The sequence below is a fragment of the Leucoraja erinacea genome, chromosome 4 (assembly GCF_028641065.1).
Source record: "Leucoraja erinacea ecotype New England chromosome 4, Leri_hhj_1, whole genome shotgun sequence".
NCBI lineage: Eukaryota > Metazoa > Chordata > Chondrichthyes > Rajiformes > Rajidae > Leucoraja > Leucoraja erinaceus.
The window spans coordinates 103371339-103392959 of record NC_073380.1 but is presented as its reverse complement, the minus strand read 5'-3'; positions in this window follow the sequence as shown (position 1 = coordinate 103392959).

Genomic DNA, 21621 nt, shown 5'->3' with positions numbered 1-21621 from the left:
TATTACTGGAGCCAGGTTTAGCAATATCTGTCTCTTTATTCAGCAGTGAATCAAATTGATGAGCTTTTTACACACAGTATTCGGCTAATATGTCATCTTCATCTTCCACTTTAGATTTAATTGCACATTGTTTGAATACGGAATAAATCAATGTATTTCAATTTTCTATTATGCCAAATAGCAGATTGGAAATCTGCACTCAACTTTAAAAAAATATTTTCTAAAACTGTAATAGAAACATAGAAACTTAGAAATTAGGTGCAGGAGTAGGCCATTCGGCCCTTCGAGCCTGCACCGCCATTCAATATGATCATGGCTGATCATCCAACTCAGTATCCTGTACCTGCCTTCTCTCCATACCCTCTGATCCCCTTAGCCACAAGGGCCACATCTAACTCCCACTTAAATATAGCCAATGAACTGGCCTCAACTACCCTCTGTGGCAGAGAGTTCCAGAGATTCAGCACTCTCTGTGCGAAAAAAGTTTTTCTCATCTCGGTTTTAAAGGATTTCCCCCTTATCCTTAAGCTGTGACCCCTTGTCCTCAACTTCCCCAACATCAGGAACAATCTTCCTGCATCTAGCCTGTCCAACCCCTTAAGAATTTTGTAAGTTTCTATAAGATCCCCTCTCAATCTCCTAAATTCTAGAGAGTATAAACCAAGTCTATCCAGTCTTTCTTCATAAGACAGTCCTGACATCCCAGGAATCAGTCTGGTGAACCTTCTCTGCACGCCCTCTGTGGCAATAATGTCCTTCCTCAGATTTGGAGACCAAAACTGTACGCAATACTCCAGGTGTGGTCTCACCAAGACCTTGTACAACTGCAGTAGAACCTCCCTGCTCCTATACTCAAATCATTTTGCTATGAAAGCTAACATACCATTCGCTTTCTTCACTGCCTGCTGCACCTGCATGCCTACTTTCAATGACTGGTGTACCATGACACCCAGGTCATCTTGCATGGAATTGTGGTAATTGCTGTATTTATTTTATTTTTGCATATTTAGCATTATTCCATGAAGTTGTTCGTTATGCTTAAAGAGAAAAGTAAACCGAGGTAAACCTCTAACCTTTTCACTCAATTAAAATATAATATTTTGAGATTGTGGCATTCAAAGAAGCAATTGAGGAGATGAGCTGGGACCAAGGAGTACATTTTTGGCCGTCTCTTTTAGAGCACCACTTCTCAACACAAGAGCTTGAGTCCAATCCAAAAGTACTATTATCATTTAGTGAGAGAGCTGCTGTTTTAACTGCTCAGTTTTTACGGGGGTTCCTGCATTAGACAGACATAACTAGACAATCATGGGATGGGCAATGAAGCTGATAATAAGGTTAATTATGATGGATTGACTGTGGCATTCAAGGAGTGTTCTAAATATCTACAAAAAAACTTTGGTAATGGTGTCCAATTAATAATAGTTACTCATGGTTAATATGCAAAGCAGCTGCTTTGATAGTGATCTAGGCATGTTGACCAGTATGTGTGAAGGATTTTAAAATAAGATATTAAGATATGACATACTTCATTGCCCTAGCATTTGATTTAGCTGGATCGCTTGGATGTTAGGGAGGCCATAATTGTCTCAAAGGGCAATGTCTGGCCATAAATTTAACTGAAGGCCAGATATTGTCAGAGCTTGAGGAGCAAAAAATATGTGCCTCCTTGCAAGCACGTAAAAAGGGTGCAAGGAAGTCCCATCTTTATCAAAAAGTATTTTTAAAAGAAAGTTATGAAAACAGAATGGACTGATCTTTATTTGCTGATAAACATATCTGCATTTTTTCGTCAGCCACTGTGGATTGATGGTAATGAATTTTATTTCAGCATTGTAACACTATAGTATATCAATTTTGATTATTTTCCCTCCTTTTAGTAATGTAAAGACATTTATAACATAATGACATTTTTATGTGGCCCACTTGTTTTTCCATCAACCTTGTATATATTGATTTCTCCTGTTTTGAAAGAGCCAGAGTTATGATATGACCAGTCACTTCTAGGACCTCATACCTCAAATCATTCCTGAAAATGTACCTTTGTCATTATTCTGCACAAGGAGAGCACAGTTTTTTGCAAATCTCTCATTTATGAAGAATTAAAAGTTGGCCAATTATAAGATAGCACATTACTACAGAGCGCAAGAGAGTGGCATTTAGTCTAGTTCAAATAAATTAATAGTCAGTTGCCTCTGTCTGAAATGTCATCTAATTAATTATTCTCTGCTGCAGTGGTTGGCTCTGTTTGATAGGAAGTACATGCATTTATATAGCCCCTTTGATGTAGAAACATGTCCCAAGAGACTCTATAGTCGCATAATCACGCAAAAAAAAAATAATCCCAGTATGCTGGGAAACATTTATCCTCAGCCAAATGCATTAAAACATTTTAATTGGTCATTTTTCACACTGCACAGTGACCTTGGCATGTTCAAATTGACTGCTACATTTCTAGCACTACAACAGTAACTATACTTCAAATGTAATTCATTGGCTGGGAAGCACTTTGGGATGTCCTGAGACCTGAATATCTATCTATATTACTAAAAGTCTGTTCGACCGGTTTTGGCGATTGGTGCTGCGATTTCCGAGAGAACGCCGCCACCTACGGCCGTCATTTTTGGCCACCTCGCTCACAGCACCCCTCCGCCGCGTGTGTGCCGAGGATTTTTCCAGTCGATGAAAAATGACAGAGATATTAATGATTTTACAAAATTCCCCATTCTCTCTCCCCTCTTTTTTCCTCTCCCCCACAATCCCTCCCCTCTACACACATGCCTACCCCCTTCCCTCCACCCTCCCTGCTCCCCATCTCTCCCCCTCCCCTCATCTCACCCCTCTCTCAGCACACCCCCTTCACTCCCCCCTCTCCTCTCTCCCCCTCTCTCCTCTCCCCCCTCTCTCTCCTCTCCCCCCTCTCCCTCCCCCCCTCTCCTCTCCCCCCACTCTCCCCTCTCCCCCTCTCCTCTCTCCCCGCTCTCCTCCCCCCGCTCTCCTCTCCCCGCTCTCCTCTACCCCGCTCTCCTCTCCCACCCTCTCCTCTCCCACCCTCTCCTCCTCTTCCCCCCCCGTCCTCAACCCCCTCTCCTCTCCCCCCTTCTTCTCCCTCCCTCTCCTCTCCCCCTCTCTCTTTCTCCCCTCTTTTTCTCCCACCCTCCTCCCCTCCCCCACTGTCCCTCCCCTAAACCCCCCTCCCCTCCACACACCCCTACCCCTTCCCTCCACCCTCCCTGCTCCCCACCTCCCCCCCCCCCTCCCCTCACCTCCCCCCTCCCCTCACCTCTCCCCCTCCCCTCACCTCTCCCCCTCACCTCTTTCCACCTCTCTCCCCCTCACTCTCACCCTCTCTCTCTCCTCCCCTCCACCCCCACCTTTCCTTCCCCTCTCACCCACCCTCCTTCTCCTCCTCGCCATCCCCCTCTCCCTCTTACCCCTCTCTCTGTGTCTCTGCCCCCTCTCTCTCTGCCCTCACTCTCTACACCCCCCCCCCCCCCTCTCTAGGTGTGCCTGCAAGTTGGGGGCTATGCATCAGTAGATAGGGTGGTTAATGGGTAAAAGGAGCAAATTAATAATATTAATATAATATCAAGGGGGGTAATTAGCGAGAGTGCGGGGGGGGGGAGATAGTTAGTGTGTGTGATGCTGCATGCCGTCTCCCCCCCCCCCCCCCCCCCCCCCCACAGCAGCACATTGGGGGAACAGACCCAACGGGTCTGCACTTGGTCTAGTAACATTATATAAATGCTAATTCTTTATTTCTTTATCCAGTTTATCAACTTCAAAGTGATATAACGTATTTGTATGTTGCAACTTAATATTTGTAGCATACAAACCTACTCACATTTGAATGCATCATATTTGGAATTTGTTTCAATTCTTGCCAGGACACAGCTATTTTACATGACAACATTACAGCATTGATATAACAATGCCACATCATTTGGTTCCATTTCCCTCAAAGAACCTCTTTAAATAGTTTGGTTAAACTACTATTCCGTAAGTCTGAGAGTCATATAATATTTTTTTTGCTATCTCCTTCAGCCATTCATTTATTTTACGCATCTCATGACATAGAAAGTGGCCAGTTGGCCTCTCTCTGTCTATCTCACAAACGATCAACTCCACACTCATTCCCACCTATAACCCACCTGCACTAGTTGTAAGATAAAGCCAACAACTACCCTGCCAGCAGCAACGACATTTGGGATGTGGGAGGAAACCAATGTGGTCACGTGGGGAGAATGCAAACTTTAACATACAGGAACAAGGGTCAGAATTGGACTTGAGTCCATGGAATGGTGAAAGAACAACAACTCATATGGCACCACCATATTATTATGGGAAAATGCCTTTGCAGAGGACCTGTAATGATAAATATGTAACTTATGAACAAAGTCACTCGGAGCCTAAGCTGGTAATCTATTTAATTCATCATGTGAAACAGGCATTCTCTTTGAAACTCTCTCTCAAGCATCTCCCAAACTCAAATTGTATTGAAGATACAGTGGGATATAACTCAGCTGCAGAAATGGGTGAGAAATGACAGATGAGTTTAACTAAGGGGGGGGGGGGGGGGGGGGGGGGGGGGGGGGGGGGGTGGGGGGGGAAGGGGGGGGGGGGGGAGTGAGGGGGGAGGGGGGAAGTGAGAGGGGGGGCGGATCAGAGGGGGGTGAGAAAGGAGGAGAGAAAGGGGGGGAGAGAGAGGAGGAGGGAAGGGGAGAGAGAAGGGGGAGAGAGAGGAGGAGGGGAGAGGGAGGAGGGAAGGGGAGAGAGGAGGGAGAAAGAGGAGGGGGAGAGAGGAGGTTGGAGAGAGGGAGAGGATGGGGAGAGGGGTGAGAGGAGGAAGGAGGAGAGGAGGGGAGCGGGGCGGGCAGTTCACAGACTGGCAGCTCGTGGCACAAACGCAGCACGTAGAGTCATTGTGATGTCATCAGCCTTTTACATAGGCACATGGAAATGCCGGAAATGGATATGAATCTTGTACAATACAATACAATACACGTTTATTGTCATTTGAGCCCCAGTGAGACTCAAACAAAATTTTGTTTACACAACCATGCAAACAAAGACAATTTCCTACAGACGTACACACAATTCAATTCACACAAACATCCACCACAGTGAACCCACTGTGATGGAAGGCAAAGTCTTTTCTCTCCCCTGCTCTCAATTTCTCGCCAATGTCCAAGCCCCACGCGGGCGATGATAAGTACAACGGCCATTTTAGGCCGCGCGGGGCGATTTACGGCCCCGCTCCCGGTCTGAAAGTACAAGGTTGGAACCCCCACGGGCGATGGTCAGTCCCACGGCCATGAAGCCGCGCCGGGCGATGTACGTCCCCCCTCTGGGTCGTTCCAACCCCCGCGACATGGGCTGGAGAAGTCGCGTTGCGGGAGCTCCGGGAAGCGGTCTCTCTCCCCCCGGACCCGCGAGCTCCCGATGTCCCAGTCCACCGGACCCGCGGCTGCGTTGCTGGAGCCTCCGAGCCCCAGGAGTCGAATCGCAGCAGCGAGTCACCACCGCTTACCACGCTCTGAGGCCGGCCAGTCCCACGATGGTGAGTAGTCCAGACAGGGAAGAAATTTTAAACAGTTTCCCCCCCCCCCCCCCCCCCCCCCCCCCCACATGCACAAACATTGTTGGCCAAAGGGTCTATGCCAGTGCTGTACGGATCTATGTTATAAACTATACTTTACTCAATTCTACTCAATTACATTCATTTCATACTCTTACGATCAAAGTTAACATCAGATGTTTCACTACAATTTCACTAGCTACAATAGTCATGGACAGGGGAAGGATGGGGAAGAAGAAAGGGGGATGAGGGGGGGATGAGGGGGGAAGAGGAGGGGGGGTTGTTAGAGGAGGGAGTATGGTGAAACAATCTAAAATTGAAAAATTGAAATTCAATGTTCATATCATTGGATTGTAACCTACCCACGGAATATGAGGTGCTGTTCTGCCAGTTTGTACGTGGCCTCTCTCTGGCAATGGAAGAGGTCCAGGAAAGAAAGGTCAGTGTAGGAATGGGTTGGGGGGTGTTGAACTGGTTAGTAGCCGTGTAATTCAGTAGTCCTTGGCAGACCAAGCGCAAATGTGTTCAACAAAATGCTCGCCGAATCTACGGTTGGTCTCGTCAATGCACAGGAGGCCGCTTTGTGAACATTGAATACAGTTGATAGGGTTAGAGGAGGTATACATGAACCTCTGTGTAACCTGGAAGGACTGCTGGAGTCCCTCGATGGATGCAAAGGGGGAGCTATGAGGACAGGTGTTTCATCTCCTGCAGTTTCAGGGGAAAATACCTGGGGAAGGGGTAGCTTGGGTGGGAAGAAGTGAGTGAACCAAGACGTTGCAGAGAGAGCAGTCTCTGTGTAATGTGGAAAGAGCTGGAGATGTATTGCTGTGACTAGTGGGAGAATCACATTGGAAGTGACGGTAATGTTGGGGTATGATCTGTGTGATGCAACGACTGGCGGGATGAAAGATGTGGACAAGAGGAACTCTATCCTTGGTCCATCAAGGGGGAGGGGAAGCAAGAGCTGAAATATTGGATGCAGAGGAGACACAGGTGATGGATCTAAGTATGACAGAAGGGAGAAACCACATGAAACTAATGATATGTTTGGATGTCCTAGAATGGAAAGTCTCACCTTGGGAGCAGCTGCAGCAGAGCCAGAGGTCTTTGCAAGAGGCATGGTGGGAGTGAGTGTAGTCTAGATGGCAGGATGATGGTAATGTTGTGTATGATATGTTTGGTGCAAGGACTGGTGGGATGAAAGGTGTTATCCAGAGGTGTTGTCCAGAGGAATATAAAATTCTTAAGGGATTGGACAAGCTAGATGCAGTTTCTATGTTGCATAGAGAGGATGTGTGGTCCAGATTCAGGTGGGAGCAAGTGTAGTCCAGAACAAGGTGGGAGGTAGTGTAATATTTTACATAATTTTGCATATTAACAAGCATCTGCATATTTCTACACATATGCCTATGACCTTGCCCAATGTACCAAGTGGCAAAATAAATCTGGTCTGGAGGCGTCTTTCATCTTTATCACAATGGTGTGAAATAACTTAAGCCATCGTCGTACATTTAACAAAACAGTCTGTTTCAGCCATAGGTATGCACACAATGGTTCAAAACCAGATAGTCCCTCTGTTTGCAAAGCTATCCTTTTAACTTCAAACTGATTGCTGTTTGGAATGTATATTAGAACAGATTTTCTGATTGGTTTTTGTTTGAATTAATGACTGCTACATACACAAAATTTTATAACTCCTGAATAATCCCTAAAACACAGGCCAGAAAAAAAGAGCATGACAATGCAAACTGGTGTTTTTTCATAAAAGGGACAAGTCGATTTGTGTAAGGGATAGAGTTCACTACAATAATGGAGGGAGAAATTGTAAGGGTCCATAAGATTTCATACCAGTAAAGTAAGGAGTGCTGGGGCAATTCAGCAGGTCTGGCAGAATCTCTGGAGAACATTAATAGGTGACCCTTCACATCCTGGCCTCAGATGTGGAATAATAATGATACTGACACAATATTTACAGGTTACATTCCTTGGTCTCTGTGTTTATTATCTCACTTAGCCATAGCCTCCTGCCTTGGCTTACACAGCGCACATGCGATCTGACCTCCAAGTCAGCTGATACAAAGGTCAAGATATTTGCATATCATCATCACGACTCATCATCATGACATCCCTCCTTTACCAGAATTAAACTTTAAATTAATATGTGTTCTTTCTAATATACTTTCCAATTAAATTCTTACATCACATATTTCTATTTTCATTTGTGTTTAACTCACAAAACACATGCATTACAGCTACAACTTTTTACACTCTTGTAACCTTAATAAACTCCTTGCTCATAATAAACAGTTTTATAATTAACAGTATCAAAATGAACAGTATCATAATAAACAGGATCATAATCTATAACACAAAATCGTTTTATCTCTTGGGGATTCTCCTTTCACGTTTTGGTCTACCAGCTGGCACAGGAGCATCAGAGCCTGTTGAATCTGCCAAAGTGTTGTCACCCAGACACCTTCTCCACTCACCACCTGCGTTGCGGCGTGCTGCCTCCGGAACTCTGATTACTCCCTTAGAAATGCAAAAATCCTCCAAAATAAGGCTCAGAATGCACCAGAGAACATCTAAAACCCCAGAGCTTACAGGACCCTTAAGTGGGCCCTGGGTCATGGCTGCAAGGGTCTTTAAGCTTCGCGCTTGTGGTATACGCTGCGTGCACTTATTTCACATAACATTTGTGTAATCGTGCCATGCCAACCCCCTTTTTGAAAAGCTTTGTACGGGCCTGGTTTATAATTTTTTTGGCACTGTCATAGGCTTTTCTTACATATGCTGTCACAATGCACTGTAGTCTCTAAACAACACTTCAGTTTTCCTTGCCCTCCATTTTTAAATAATAGTGTTTTAAGCCGATAACTTGACACTAGCACTGGCAATAAATAAAAAGTGCACCTTTCCAGCCCTTATATCATTGGCCACACTCGGCGGCACATCGGTGTAAATCTGGTGGACTCTTCCATCTTCCTCTCATCGTGGGGGTGGGGGATTGGGAGGGGCCTCACACGTGGAATAGCCTAGGGCCTCTCTTCATCTAAATCCAGCCATGGGAAGATGGGTGGAGCAGCAACAAAGGCGGGAGGTGAGAAAGAGACAAAATGGTGTCAGACAAGGAGAGAAGGGGAACAAGTGGAATGAGTGGGAGGGGGTGGGGAAGTAGAAAGGAAATATGGTGACTAGGTAGGTGGGAGGAATGTGAGCACACTGGTGTGGAGGGCGGGTAGGTGAATGTGAAGGGAGGTAAGGGGTGAATTACTAAAGATTGGATGACCTGACAACCCAATGGCATGAACATTGCATTCTCCAATTTCTGGTAACACTCCTTACCTCCATTCTATTTCCCCTCCCCCACACCACAATGAGCCACGTTTCTCCCACCATTTTCCACCACCATAGTCACCCTGTTCCTTCCCCCTCCACCCATTCCCAAATTCCATATTTCCCTTTCATTTCCCCCTCTTCCCCCCTCCCCCTCTCCCCATACATCCGTATCTCCACCTCCAATCTTTTGGATATATGTTGCCTCTTCTTCCTTCATCTGACACCCTTTTGTCTCCTTTGCCCCTCTGGCCTTTGTCACTTACTACACCCCCCTGCCAATCGTTCCCTCTATTCATTTATATCCACCCATCACTTGCCAGGATTTTCCCTGCCCTCACTTCCCTCTTCCAGCTTTCTCCATCTCTCTGGTCACAACCCACAGCAGTAGCTATTCCCTCCATGGATGCTTTGCATTTTTAATAGTTATTTATTGGGTTATTTTTAAGTATTTACTGCTTTTATGTATTGGCCGTATTTTATCTATTTGTCTGCTTTACGTTCTGGCTGTGTTGGCTACTGGACATCTGAATTTCCCTGAGGGGATTAATAAAGTATCTATCTATCTATCTATCTATCTATCTATCTATCTATCTATCTATCTATCTATCTATCTATCTATCTATCTATCTATCTATCTATCTATCTATCTATCTATCTGTCTATCTGTCTATCTGTCTATCTGTCTGTCTGTCTGTCTGTCTGTCTGCTCCACTGAGTTCCTCCAGCACTGCTTCTTCTTCAAGATTGCAGCATCTGCTATTTGACCTTCAGACACGATTAGTGTCTCTGCACCAGCAGTGAATTCCAGCCTGTTATTAATCTTTGGCTGAAACAAATTCCTCAACTCTAATCTAACCCTGCTTAAATTAACATATATATATATATATATATATAGATCACTAGTTTTTGATCATTCACTAAACGAAATGTAGTTCTTTCTGTTTAAGCGTTCATAATTTTATGCATTTCAATTATACCTTCCTTATTCAAAAAATAAACTTCAAACTAGTCAGTCACTTTTAATAACTGTAATTCACACATCCATTTAAATCTCTTCTACACCCTCTTAATGTGCCGGCCAGAACTGTACATGATAGTCTAGCTATTGCCTCAATGATATTTTATACTGATCCAGCAGGATTTCCCTGCTCTTGTAGTCCTGCTCAGCCAATAAAGGCAAGTATCGCATATGCCCTCTCAACCACCTTATCTTCCATTCGACCAACTTCCAGGGATCTGTGACATATACTCCATGATCCCCTTGTTCTCTACATAATGTGCTATCTCTCGCCATTCATCATGCATTCCCATCCAGTGGCTTGTTTGCATTGCCTATATTGTTATATATTCATTCTCCATATCTAAGTTGTTTCATCAGCTTTGTGCCCATCTAATCACTAAATATATTTTTCTGACGCCTATACTGTGCTTATTCATCATCAAACACGCAGCAAGCACTGTTATCTTCTCTGAAACTCTTCTCTGAAACTCCTAATTACATTCCTCACAATTTAGTCCAAGCTTTATTGTGTTCTGTGGCATTCTGACTTTTGTCATAAAAAACCCCATCATCAAATAAAGATTTTTTAAATTTTAATTTTTAACCTCCAATCAAATGGCCATTAGAAAAAGAGAATAATAATTTTATAAATGTTTTTCCTGTCTTTAATGGTTGAAAATATAAATTAAAATATAAGGAAAATGTCTACAATTCTTTACCAAATAACACTGCATCCTAACTTCAAACATATAACATATAACAATTACAGCACGGAAACAGGCCATCTCGGCCCTACAAGTACATGCCTAACAATTTTTTTTTTTCCCCTTAGTCCCACCTGCCTGCACTCATGCCATAACCCTCCATTCCCTTCTCATCCATATGCCTATCCAATTTATTTTTAAATGATACCAATGAACCTGCCTCCACCACTTCCACTGGGAGCTCATTCCACACCGCCACCACTCTCTGCGTAAAGAAGTTCCCCCTCATATTACCCCTAAACTTCTGTCCCTTAATTCTGAAGTCATGTCCTCTTGTTTGAATAGGAAGAGTTAATACTTCAGATACAAAATGGTAATGGTTTTAATCTCTGCATTCAATGGGACGGTTCTATTGGTGGGGAATTGTTTTTTTTATTTGGCCTGTGCCTTTGTGCAACAAAATCGTGAATATATTTTTTGGCATATTTTTAAATTCTGGTAGCTCTATTACAGGAACGATGTAGAGCATTTGGAAAGAGTGCAGAGGTGATCCGCTATAATTATGTTTGACAAAATGTATGCTGTTTTTTCAGCAACTTTCAAGGCTAGGAGGAGACATGATAGAAGTGTATAAAATAATAACAGACATAGATAGGGTGGGCTGTCAGATCCATTTTTGTCTTGGGTCTTTTTTTTTCTTGAGCGTATGACTGTAGAAACAACATTTCATTTGAGCCTCTATGAGGTTCAAGTGACAAATAAATTGTATTGTGTATTTTCCCAGTGTGGAAATATCAATGACTAGAGGGCACAGATTTAAGATGATTGGATCAAAGATTAAGGAGAAATGCAGACCAAGTTTTCAACTCAGGGGATGGCGAGTGTCCAGAACATTCTGCCAGGGCTGATGGTGGAGGCAGATATAATATTGGCATTTAATAGGCTTTTAGATAGGCACGGAAATGCAGTGTAGGGAGGTGTATGGATCACATGCGGGTAGAGGAAATGATATTAACTTATTGTGGGCACTTTCATGAGCTGTACTATTCTATATTCTATGCGTTATGCTAAAAGAAAACACAAAACACATGTTAGGTCTGGCTTGAGAACACATATATCATTTTATATTAGCTCTTACAGCCAACTAAGAAAGAAACCTTTCATCGAAACATTGCTGAATTGCAATGGAAATATCTTAAACAAACAAGAGAGGATCAAGCCCAAGATTTACATTGAGGACATCCTCCACCATGTTATGTGATAATATCATTGTCTAAAGGGATAGATCAAGAAGAGATCTAACAGCAAAGCTAGTCATCTATGAGGTGCTGTGGGCCATCAGTAGCACTATAGAGATGTCATCACAATTATATTTCAATGCCCCCGCCACCTATTTAATATCATTGCTTTATTGTTATTTCGTGTTGTGAAGTATCCAAACTCATCAAACAAACATGCTCTTTATTACCCTTGTTATGCCAATGGACTGAAAGCTTTTCTATTTCTCTCTTCATGGATCAATAAACAGCACAATTGAAATCTCCTCAGAATTAGTAATTGCGGATGGTTGCCTATGTTATTACTCTGTGATTTTAATGCAAATTGTTTACATGAGATATTAATCTGAATGAAGCCTGATTTTACTGGAGTAAAATATTGTTCCTCAATCTGTACCTTTTAAGTCATCTTTATTACAAATGGGCCTCTGCCACCGGCGATTTTTTCAGCGGACTGTCGGCGATTGTCAAGAGTGGAACACACACACACACACAAACACATCGCAAAGGCGGGGGCCAGGGCAAGCGGGGGGGAATGCTGTCTGACATTCACATGGTGCAAAGCCAAGGTGATACAGACACACACCACGATGAACAGGAAGGTTGGCTCTGTAATTAAGATGGCTAGCACAGTGTACAGTAAGTCCTTTAAAAAAAGGGGGAGAAGGAGTGGAGACAACTGTTAAGAAGCCAAATAACTTTTAATAAGCCAGAGATACACAGCTGTGAAGTTCGGTGGACATTTAACATTACCGGTCGGTTTTCCTTGGTTCTGAAAACTCCCGCCTATGTTTTATTTCACCATTGAGCCAATGAAAATGACCGGTAGGCAAAGGCGATTAACTAAAACTACCTACGCCTACCTTGACTACCTACAACTACATGGCGACCCCACTACAACTGCACCTACGACTACAGGATTATCAATTATCTTCATGCCAACCTATTTTTGGTCTCTGATGAGTCTGCTTCATGGTCGTGAGGAGTTCCCACATTCTGGGAACGAGTCGCGGCCTCAGTATGGTCGCCGCAATTTTTTCAACGTGCTGAAACATTTTCTGCAATCAAAAATTGTGATGTGTGTAGATATAGATATGATATGATATGCCATTTATTGTCATTATACATGTACAGTGAAATTGAAAGCTGCTCGTACTCAGTGCATACATATAATTTAGTACAAAAAACAAGAAACAGAAAACCAAAAAACAGAAGGGAGAAGGGGGGGTGGGGGATAGGTGCACAATTCTGTGGCGCTATATACATATATACATATATACAGATGGAAGTCCGGGTGTTGGGCTGTGAAGTCAGTGCATGTGTGAATTTGAATTAAGAGTAGTTATAATTTTCGGAAAGCAACTATTTCTGAGTCTATTTGTCCTGGATTTGATGCACCTATAGCACCTTCCAGAGGGCAGCAGGTCGAACAGTCCAAACGCAGGATGGGAGCTGTCTTTGATGATCTTCTTTGCCCTGCTAAGGCAGCGGGAGGTGTAAATATCCATCAGGGAGGGTAGAGGGCAACCAATGATCTTCTGCGCTGTCCTAGTTACCCTCTGAAGCCTCTCCCTGTCTGCCATGGTGCAGCTGCCATACCATGCTGTAATGCAGTATGTCAGCAGGCTCTCGATGGACGAGCGGTAGAAGGTCAGCAGCAGGTTAGAGTCCAGGTTGTGCTTCCTGAGGACCCTCAGGAAGTGCAGCCGCTGCTGAGCCTTCTTGATGACCGCTGTCGTGTTGTCCATCCAGGAGATATCAGCAGCGATATGGACGCCGAGAAACCAGAAGGTGTTGACCCTCTCCACACACTCGCCGTTGATGTGTAGGGGGACTAAGTCGGTGCTGTGCCTCCTGAAGTCGACAATGAGCTCTTTTGTTTTCCTGGTGTTCAGAGCCAGATTGTTTTCTAACACCAGGTTGTCAACTTCAGGACTTCCTCTCTGTAGGCTGCCTCGTCTCCCTTTGAAATAAGTCCGACTACAGTAGTGTCGTCAGCAAATTTGACGATGCGGTTGTTGTTGTGGGCCGGACTGCAGTCGTAGGTGTAGAGACAGTATAAGAGGGGGCTTAGCACACAGCCCTGTGGGGAGCCGGTACTCAACCTGCGAGTGGAGGAGAGGTGTGTGTGTGTGTGCTCTACTCTGACAGTCGCCATTCCAGTTCCCGGTTTTACAGGCTACTGCCGGCAAATTGACAGTCGCTGACAGTTCGCTGAAAAATCGTTTAAGTGGGACAGGCCCATGAGGCTGCGACGAGTTCCCAGAATACGGGAACCCCTTGCGACCATAAAGGTGACTCACCCGAGACCACTAGCGAACATATGGCGACCATGTGGCGAGCGCAGAGGCTCCTGCATTCGCCTAAAAAGTCACTTAAGTGGGACAGGCCCATGTCAAATTAAAGACAGCTGAGATAAATGCAACATGAATTGTAATTCAAATTATTTATGTAATTAAGTCATTACTCTTCAAGTAATAAATAACATAAATTATGCAGTGTGCATAATCATTTACTATTATTTAAGCGAGTCGAGACGGTGAGTTAATTCAATGAACTTTATTACGAACGGTAAAACAATGAATAAACGTTAGTCGAGAAGCTAGCCAACTAAATGATGTTGCATCCACCAGCGTGGAGCTATAAAGAATGAACTCAACAAAGGCGCGCAAATCTTTCTCCCCGTGCCCACGTGACTAGAGCAGTCAATCCAAGGGTTTGACTACCCCAAGGCACCATCAGATGTCACTACAGGACCACCGCTATGATGTAACCGCGCCCCATAGAGCTGAGCTAGAGAAGATCACAAAGCAGATGTGAATTGGGCCCCCCCGATCGGTGGAGATATCCGACGGGACCCTGAACCGAGCAATCCAGTTGGCCACCAGGGCCCGAGCGCAGCCCGCGGCGGAGGTGTCCGAGAGTGTGATACCCTCCGGCCACCACGTGAAATGGTCCACGGTAGTGAGAAGATGCGTGGTGCAGCGGAATGCCGGCAACGGGCCCACCAGGTCAACGTGGACATGCAGGAAACGGCCAGCGGGGATGTAAAAATCCTGCAACGGGGGCCGCACGTGCCGATGGACCTTGCAGGTCAGACAGGGAATGCAGGCACGGGCCCAGGCTTGGGGAGCCCATGCCAAACAAACTTGGCCATCACCAGCGTGTAGGTCGCCCGTATGGATGGGTGGGCCAGCTCATGGATGGAATCAAAAACCCAGCGATGCCAACTGGTGGGGACGATGGGGCGAGGCCGGTCCGTGGAGACATCGCAAAGGACCATGGTGCCCGCAGCTCCACATGGGGCATCGGCCAACTGGAGGTCAGAAACAGCCGTGCGGTAGTCGCCATCCCTGCTTCCGCACGCTGTGCTGCAGCCAGCTCATCGTAGTCCACGCCATGGTCTAGGGGTGAAATGGAGGGGAGGGCAGGGTGGGAGAGGGCAGCGGCAATGGTGTTGAGCTTGCCCGCGACGTGCTGAACGTCCGTGGTGAACGCCGGCATGTAAGCAAGGTGCCGCTGCTGTCAGGCAGACCACGGGTCAGAGACCTTACCCAAAGCAAAGGTAAGGGGTATATGGTCCGTAAAGGCATTGAATATGCGACCTTTGAGGAAATAGCGGAGGTGCCTGTTGGCCAGGTACAACGCCAAGTGCTCTCTGTAGAAGGCGCTGTAGTTGCGCTCGGGAGCTCTCAGTTGACGGCTAAAGAAGGCCAGTGGCTTCCAGTGGCCATTGACGAGCTGCTCCAGGACGCCACCCACAGCCGCGTCCAAGGCGTCCATGGTGAGAGCCGTTGAGGCTGAGGCCCGCGGATGGACCTACATGGTTGCGTTAGCCAGGGACGTCTTGGCACCCTCAAATGCTGCATTTGCCTTGGAGGACCATTCGTGCTCCCGCGGGTTACCCGCGAGGCACTGGAACAGGGGACGCATGATGTTGGCAGCTGCCAACACGAAACGGTGGTAAAAATTCACCATGCTGACAAACTTCTACAAGTCCTTTACCGTGCGTGGCCAGGGGGCTGCGGAATGGCCTCGATGTTTGAGGGTTGAGGGGTGGCACCTTGAGGTGTGACAATGTGCCCCAGAAAGGAGATGAAATGGAGGCCGATTGGCATTTTGCGGGGTTGATTATGAGGCCGTGGTCGAGGAGGCGCTGGAAAAAGTTCCGAAGATGCACGATGTGCTCATCCTGGGATGGGCTTGCAACCAGGATGCCATCGGTAGATGAACACAAAGGGCAGACCCCTCCCAGCCCTGTCCATAAGCCTTTGCAATGCTTGTTCAGCGTTCTTTAATCCAAAAGGCATACGTGGTCACTCGAACAAGCCAAAAGGGGTGATCGTTGCGGACTTGGGGACGTTGTCCAGGTGAACGGGAATCGGATTATTGCCCCGGACAAGGTTGACTATGAAGAAGAAGGGAGCACCCTCGAGGTGGGCAAAACAATCTTGGATATGGCGCACCGGGTAGCGGTCTGCATTCGCCATTGCTTTCAGACGTTTTGGGGAATATGTACAGTTGGGATCATGCACCCCCACCACACATCAATTACGAGGGAGAACGCCCGCAGGACGTCGGCACCCAGGAGCGGCTGTGCGACGTCGGCCACAATGAACGTCCACTCATACGGGCGGGAGTTAAAAGTGAGGGACTGCGTGCCGTAAGTACGGATGGTGCTGCGATTAACGGCCGTGAGCACTGGGCCCCGCTTACCAGCACGGGTGTCGCATCCGGTCGGTGGGAGGATACTAACTATCGCTCCGGAGTCGACGAGGAAGGGCCTTCCGGAGAGATGGTCGCGGACGTAGAGGCGGTTGTTTGAGCCGATCGTGATCGCCTCTACAGATGATCGGCTGAGGCATTTCCCTGAAACGAGCAGGGTTGATGACAGCGTCGAGCCTCCGCGCCCCAGCGGAGGAGATGTAAGCACCATTTGTGCTTACCCCGGCGCGCTGCTGCAGCTCTGCGTTGAAAGTTAGGGGCAGGGCATCGCCACGGTCTCACCGAGGCGAATGGCACGCTGGAGCGGAAACCTGGTTGATGGAGCCGCCATCTTGCTGTTTTGCCAGCCAGAGTTCGTCGGCCCTCTCGGCGAGTTGTATGGGGTCGGTGAAATCGCTGCTGGCGAGCATGAGGCGGATGTCATCAGGCATCTGCTCCAAGAAGGCCTGTTCAAAGAGCAGACACGGACGGTGGCCGTCCATCACGGCAAGCATTTCCGCCCTCAGCACGGACGGCATGCGATCGCCCAAACTGTCCATGTGTAGCAGGAAGGCGGAGCGGTCTCTGTGGCTGAGCCCAAACGTGCGAAGAAAGAGGGCTTTGAACCCTTCGTATTTAATGAGTGCTAGCGGGTCTTGCAGGAAATGCAATAACCGCGAAGCTGTCTCCTGCGTGAGTGCTCTGATGACATGGGAGTATTTTGTGTCCTCAACCACCATGCTATGGAGGTGGAATTGCGCTTCTACATGGGCGAACCAAACCTATGGTTGTTCGGCCCAGAACACCGGCAGCTTGAGGCCGACGGCATTCTGCTAAGCGTCGGGAACGGTGGCGGCTTGCATTCTCTGTGTCCAATAAACGATTGACTTGTTGGGGTCACCAATTTGGCGAGTCGAGACGGTGATTTAATTCAATTAACTTTATTACGAACGGTAAAACAATGAATATACGCAAGTCGATAAGACAGCCAATAAATGATGTTGCATCCACAAGTGTGGCGCTAGAAAAAATGAACTCGACAAATACGTGCGAATCTCGCTCCCCGCTCCCACATGACTGGAGCAGACAATCCGAGGGTTTGGCTACCGCAAGGCACCAGCAGATGCCACTATAGTATCATGTTATTCATTCAAAATTGTAATATATTATGTTCATCAAAATCGTTACATTGATATGCTTTGCATTGGTTTGCATTGACAAGCTGGTTACCAAACTCGCAGAACTGGGTCTCTGTGCATCCCTCTGCAATTGGATCCTTGACTTCCTCATTCACAGACCACAGTCTGTTCATATTGGTGGAAATATGTCAGCCTCAATAACAATCAGCACGGGAGCACCTCATGGATGCATGCTTAGCCCCCTGCTTTAGATTCAGATTCAGATTCAATTTTAATTGTCATTGTCAGTGTACAGTACAGAGACAACGAAATGCAATATCATTTACTCACTCTATACTCATGACTGCGTATCCAGTCATAGTGCGAACTCCATCATCAAGTTCGCTGACGATACCACTGTTGTGGGACGTATCGCTGATGGGGACGAGACAGAGTACAGAAGTGAGATCGACCAACGGACCAAATGGAGCCAGCTCAATAATCTGGCCCTCAACACCAGCAAAACCAAGGATCTGATTGTGGACTTTGGAAGGGGGAGGATGGGAACCCACAGTCCCGTTTATATCAATGGGTCGATGGTGGAAAGGGTCAAGAGCTTCAAATTCCTGGGCGTGCACATCTCTGAAGATCTCTCCTGGTCCCAGAACATTGATGCAATCATAAAGAAAGCACATCAGTGCCTCTACTTCCTGGGAAGATTGAGAGTCGGTTTGTCAAGGAGGACTCTCTCTAACTTCTACAGGTGCACAATGGAGAGCATACTGATTGCTTGCACGTGGTTTGGTTCCGCAACTTGAGCGCCCTGGATCGGAAAATACTACAAAAAGTGATAAACACTGCCCAGTCCATCATCGGCTCTGACCTCCCGTCCATCGAGGGGATCTATCGCAGTCGCTGCCTCAAAAAGGCTGGCAGCATCATCAAGGACCCACACCATCCAGGCCATACACTCATCTCCCCACTACCTTCAGGTAGAGGGTACAGGAGCCTGAAGACTGCAATGACCAGGTTCAGGAACAGCTTCTTCTCCACAGCCATCATGCTATTAAACTTGGCTCGGACAAAACATTAATAGCCAATAATTTGTTTATTTGCACTTTATCAGTTTAATTATTCATGTGTGTATATATTTATGCAATGGTATATGGACACACTGATCTGTTCAGTATTTGTGCCTACTATGTTCTGGTGTGCTAAAGCAAAGCAAGAATTCAATTGTCCTATCAGCGACACATGAAAATAAAACTCTCTCTCTCTCTCTCCCTCTCTCTCTCTCTCCATCAAATTATATTTTATTCTGAGAATGCTATGCTTCAACAGTGGTTGATAGTGTCAGCCATAGCTCTGTGGTCTAGTCAATTAATCTTGTGAAGCAGAAATAGACCATTCCACCCAATATGTGTTTTATTTATTGGCTTATTATGGTCTATTTAGTCTGATTGAATTCTGATTCTTGGATAATAGTCCTGTAGATTGTAGCTTTTCAAGTGTGCAATCAGTGACTTGTAAAGAGAACTCTGGTCATTGCCTTCACCACTATCTTGCATTTTCATTTCTGAGATGGCCTGTAAATTTAAGGCTTACAGTATTCCACAATAGGAAGCACATAATGTCAATGTAAGACCCATGCTGGCCCACAGCGGTGTGCTGTGCACAGTTAAACCACCCTATTAGCTGCAGTTCATGGCTCTGCAACTCTGCTACAGTAAGTTCTGAATGTTTAGAGGCAAACATGCAGTTAATGTATGACTGGTATGTCTTTATTGGTATGACTGTATGGCAAATGTAATTCCTCGTATGTTGCAAAACATACTTGGCAAAAAAAGTATGATTATGGTTATTATGATTATGAATGTTGCGAAGATTCATAAATATCCTCATCCTGAATAGCAATACAATACAATATTTATTACATGTCATTTGAACCTCAGAGAGGCTCAAACGAAACTCCGTTTCCACAGCCATACAAACAAAGACAATTTCCTACAGACATACACACAATTTAATTTACAGAAACATCCATCAAACCTCCTCCTCACCGTGATGGAAGGCAAAGTCTTTTCTCTCCCATGTCGAAGCCCCAGGCGGGCGATGATAAGTCCCACGGCCATTTTAGGCCGTGCCGGGCGATGTACGGCCCCGTTCCCGGTCTAAATGTCACAAAGTTGGAGCCCCCGGCGGGCGCTGGAATGTCCCGCGGCCATTAACCCACACCGGGCAATGTACGGCCCTGCTCCGGGTCATTCCAACCCCCGCGACGGGCTGGAGAAGTTGCGTTGCGGGAGCTCTGGAAAGCAGTCTCCACCCAGACCCGCGAGCTCCCGATATCCCGACAGTCCACAGAAGCTGCGTTGCTGGAGCTTCCGAGCTCCAGAGTCGGGCCATAGCAGCGAGCCACCACCGCCCCCCACGCTCCGAGGCCGGCCAGCCCCACGATGGTAAGTCCCCTGCTCCGCATGCACCCAGGTCGTTCTGGTTGGAGGCCGCTCCACTGTGCTAGGCCCCAACGACAACGGAGACCCGACAGAGAAAAGGTCGGGTCTCCCGTGCAGGGAAGAGATTTTTTTAAAGTTTCTCCCTCCCCCCCCCCCGTCCCCCACATATACACAGTTAAAAACATTATTAAAAAACACGAACAACTACATTTAACTAGACAAAAAATAAAAAAAAGACAGACAGGCTGTTGGGGCCGCTGCAACTGGTGAGTCCTGCCGCTGCCACTGTCTCATCAATGGAGCAAAGCATGTGAGTAAGAAAGGCAAGGCTGTTATGTTTGTCATCATCTTTAACTGGAAGGATTTATGGAACATAAGCTCAGCCTTCTACAAAGAAGACCAAACCAACATAAAAAACAACCTTCATTATTTTGATTCCTAGAAACCACAGCTAAAGTAAACCCATGTAAACAAGCGACCTGCGTCATATAATTAGATATTCAGGGGAGTCTTTGCCTTGTGAGAAAAATGTAAGTCTTTGGCTCTAGAGTCTTCGGCGAGGAAGCTGAGGGAGGAGACTACACCAAAAGTTGGAGAGGGTGAGACACAGCGAAGAAATGACAGGCAAGCTGATTCAGTGTGATGCTTGCAGGATGTGGGAAGTCAGGCACACTGATGGTGCCTCTGGCTGCTACAACTGTGGTAAGTCTGTCCAGGTTCAGCTCCTGAAAAAGGCAACTGGATTATCTAGGAAAATGAGAGTCTCCTGGACAGGACCTACTCAGCGAGATCGTTACACTGAAGATACTGGAGGAGGGCAGGTGGGTGACAATGAGGAAGGGAAGGAAGCTTGGAGTACAGGAGACCCCGGGGGATGTACCTCTTGAAAACAGGTTCACCCTCTTGGAAGCTGTCGGGACAGAAGACACTGCCATTCTGAGCGGCAGACAGGACTGTGAGTCAAAATATGGCGCTGAAGCAAAGCTGAAGAGACAGATGTCAGGCAGAACTGTGGTAGTAGGGGACTCCACAGTGAGAGGTACACACTGCCACCCAGCTTTGTGTCATCCGCAAACTGCCCAGTGTTGCTCCTAATTCCCTCTTCCAAATCATTAATATATATGGTAAACAGCTGCGGCCCCAACACCGAACCTTGCGTCACTCCACTCGCCACTGCCTGCCATTCTGAAAAGGACCCGTTCACTCCTCTTTGCTTCCGGTCTGCCAACCAATGTTCTATCCACGTCAACACCCTAACCCCAATACCATGTGCTCTAATTTTAGTCACCAGTCTTCCCTGCGGAAACTTATCAAAGGCTTTCTGAAAGTTTAGATACACTACATCCACTGGCTCCCCTTAATCCATTTTACTTGTCACATCCTCAAAAAATTCCAGAAGATTAGTCAAGCATGATTTTCCTTTCATAAATCCATGCTGACTT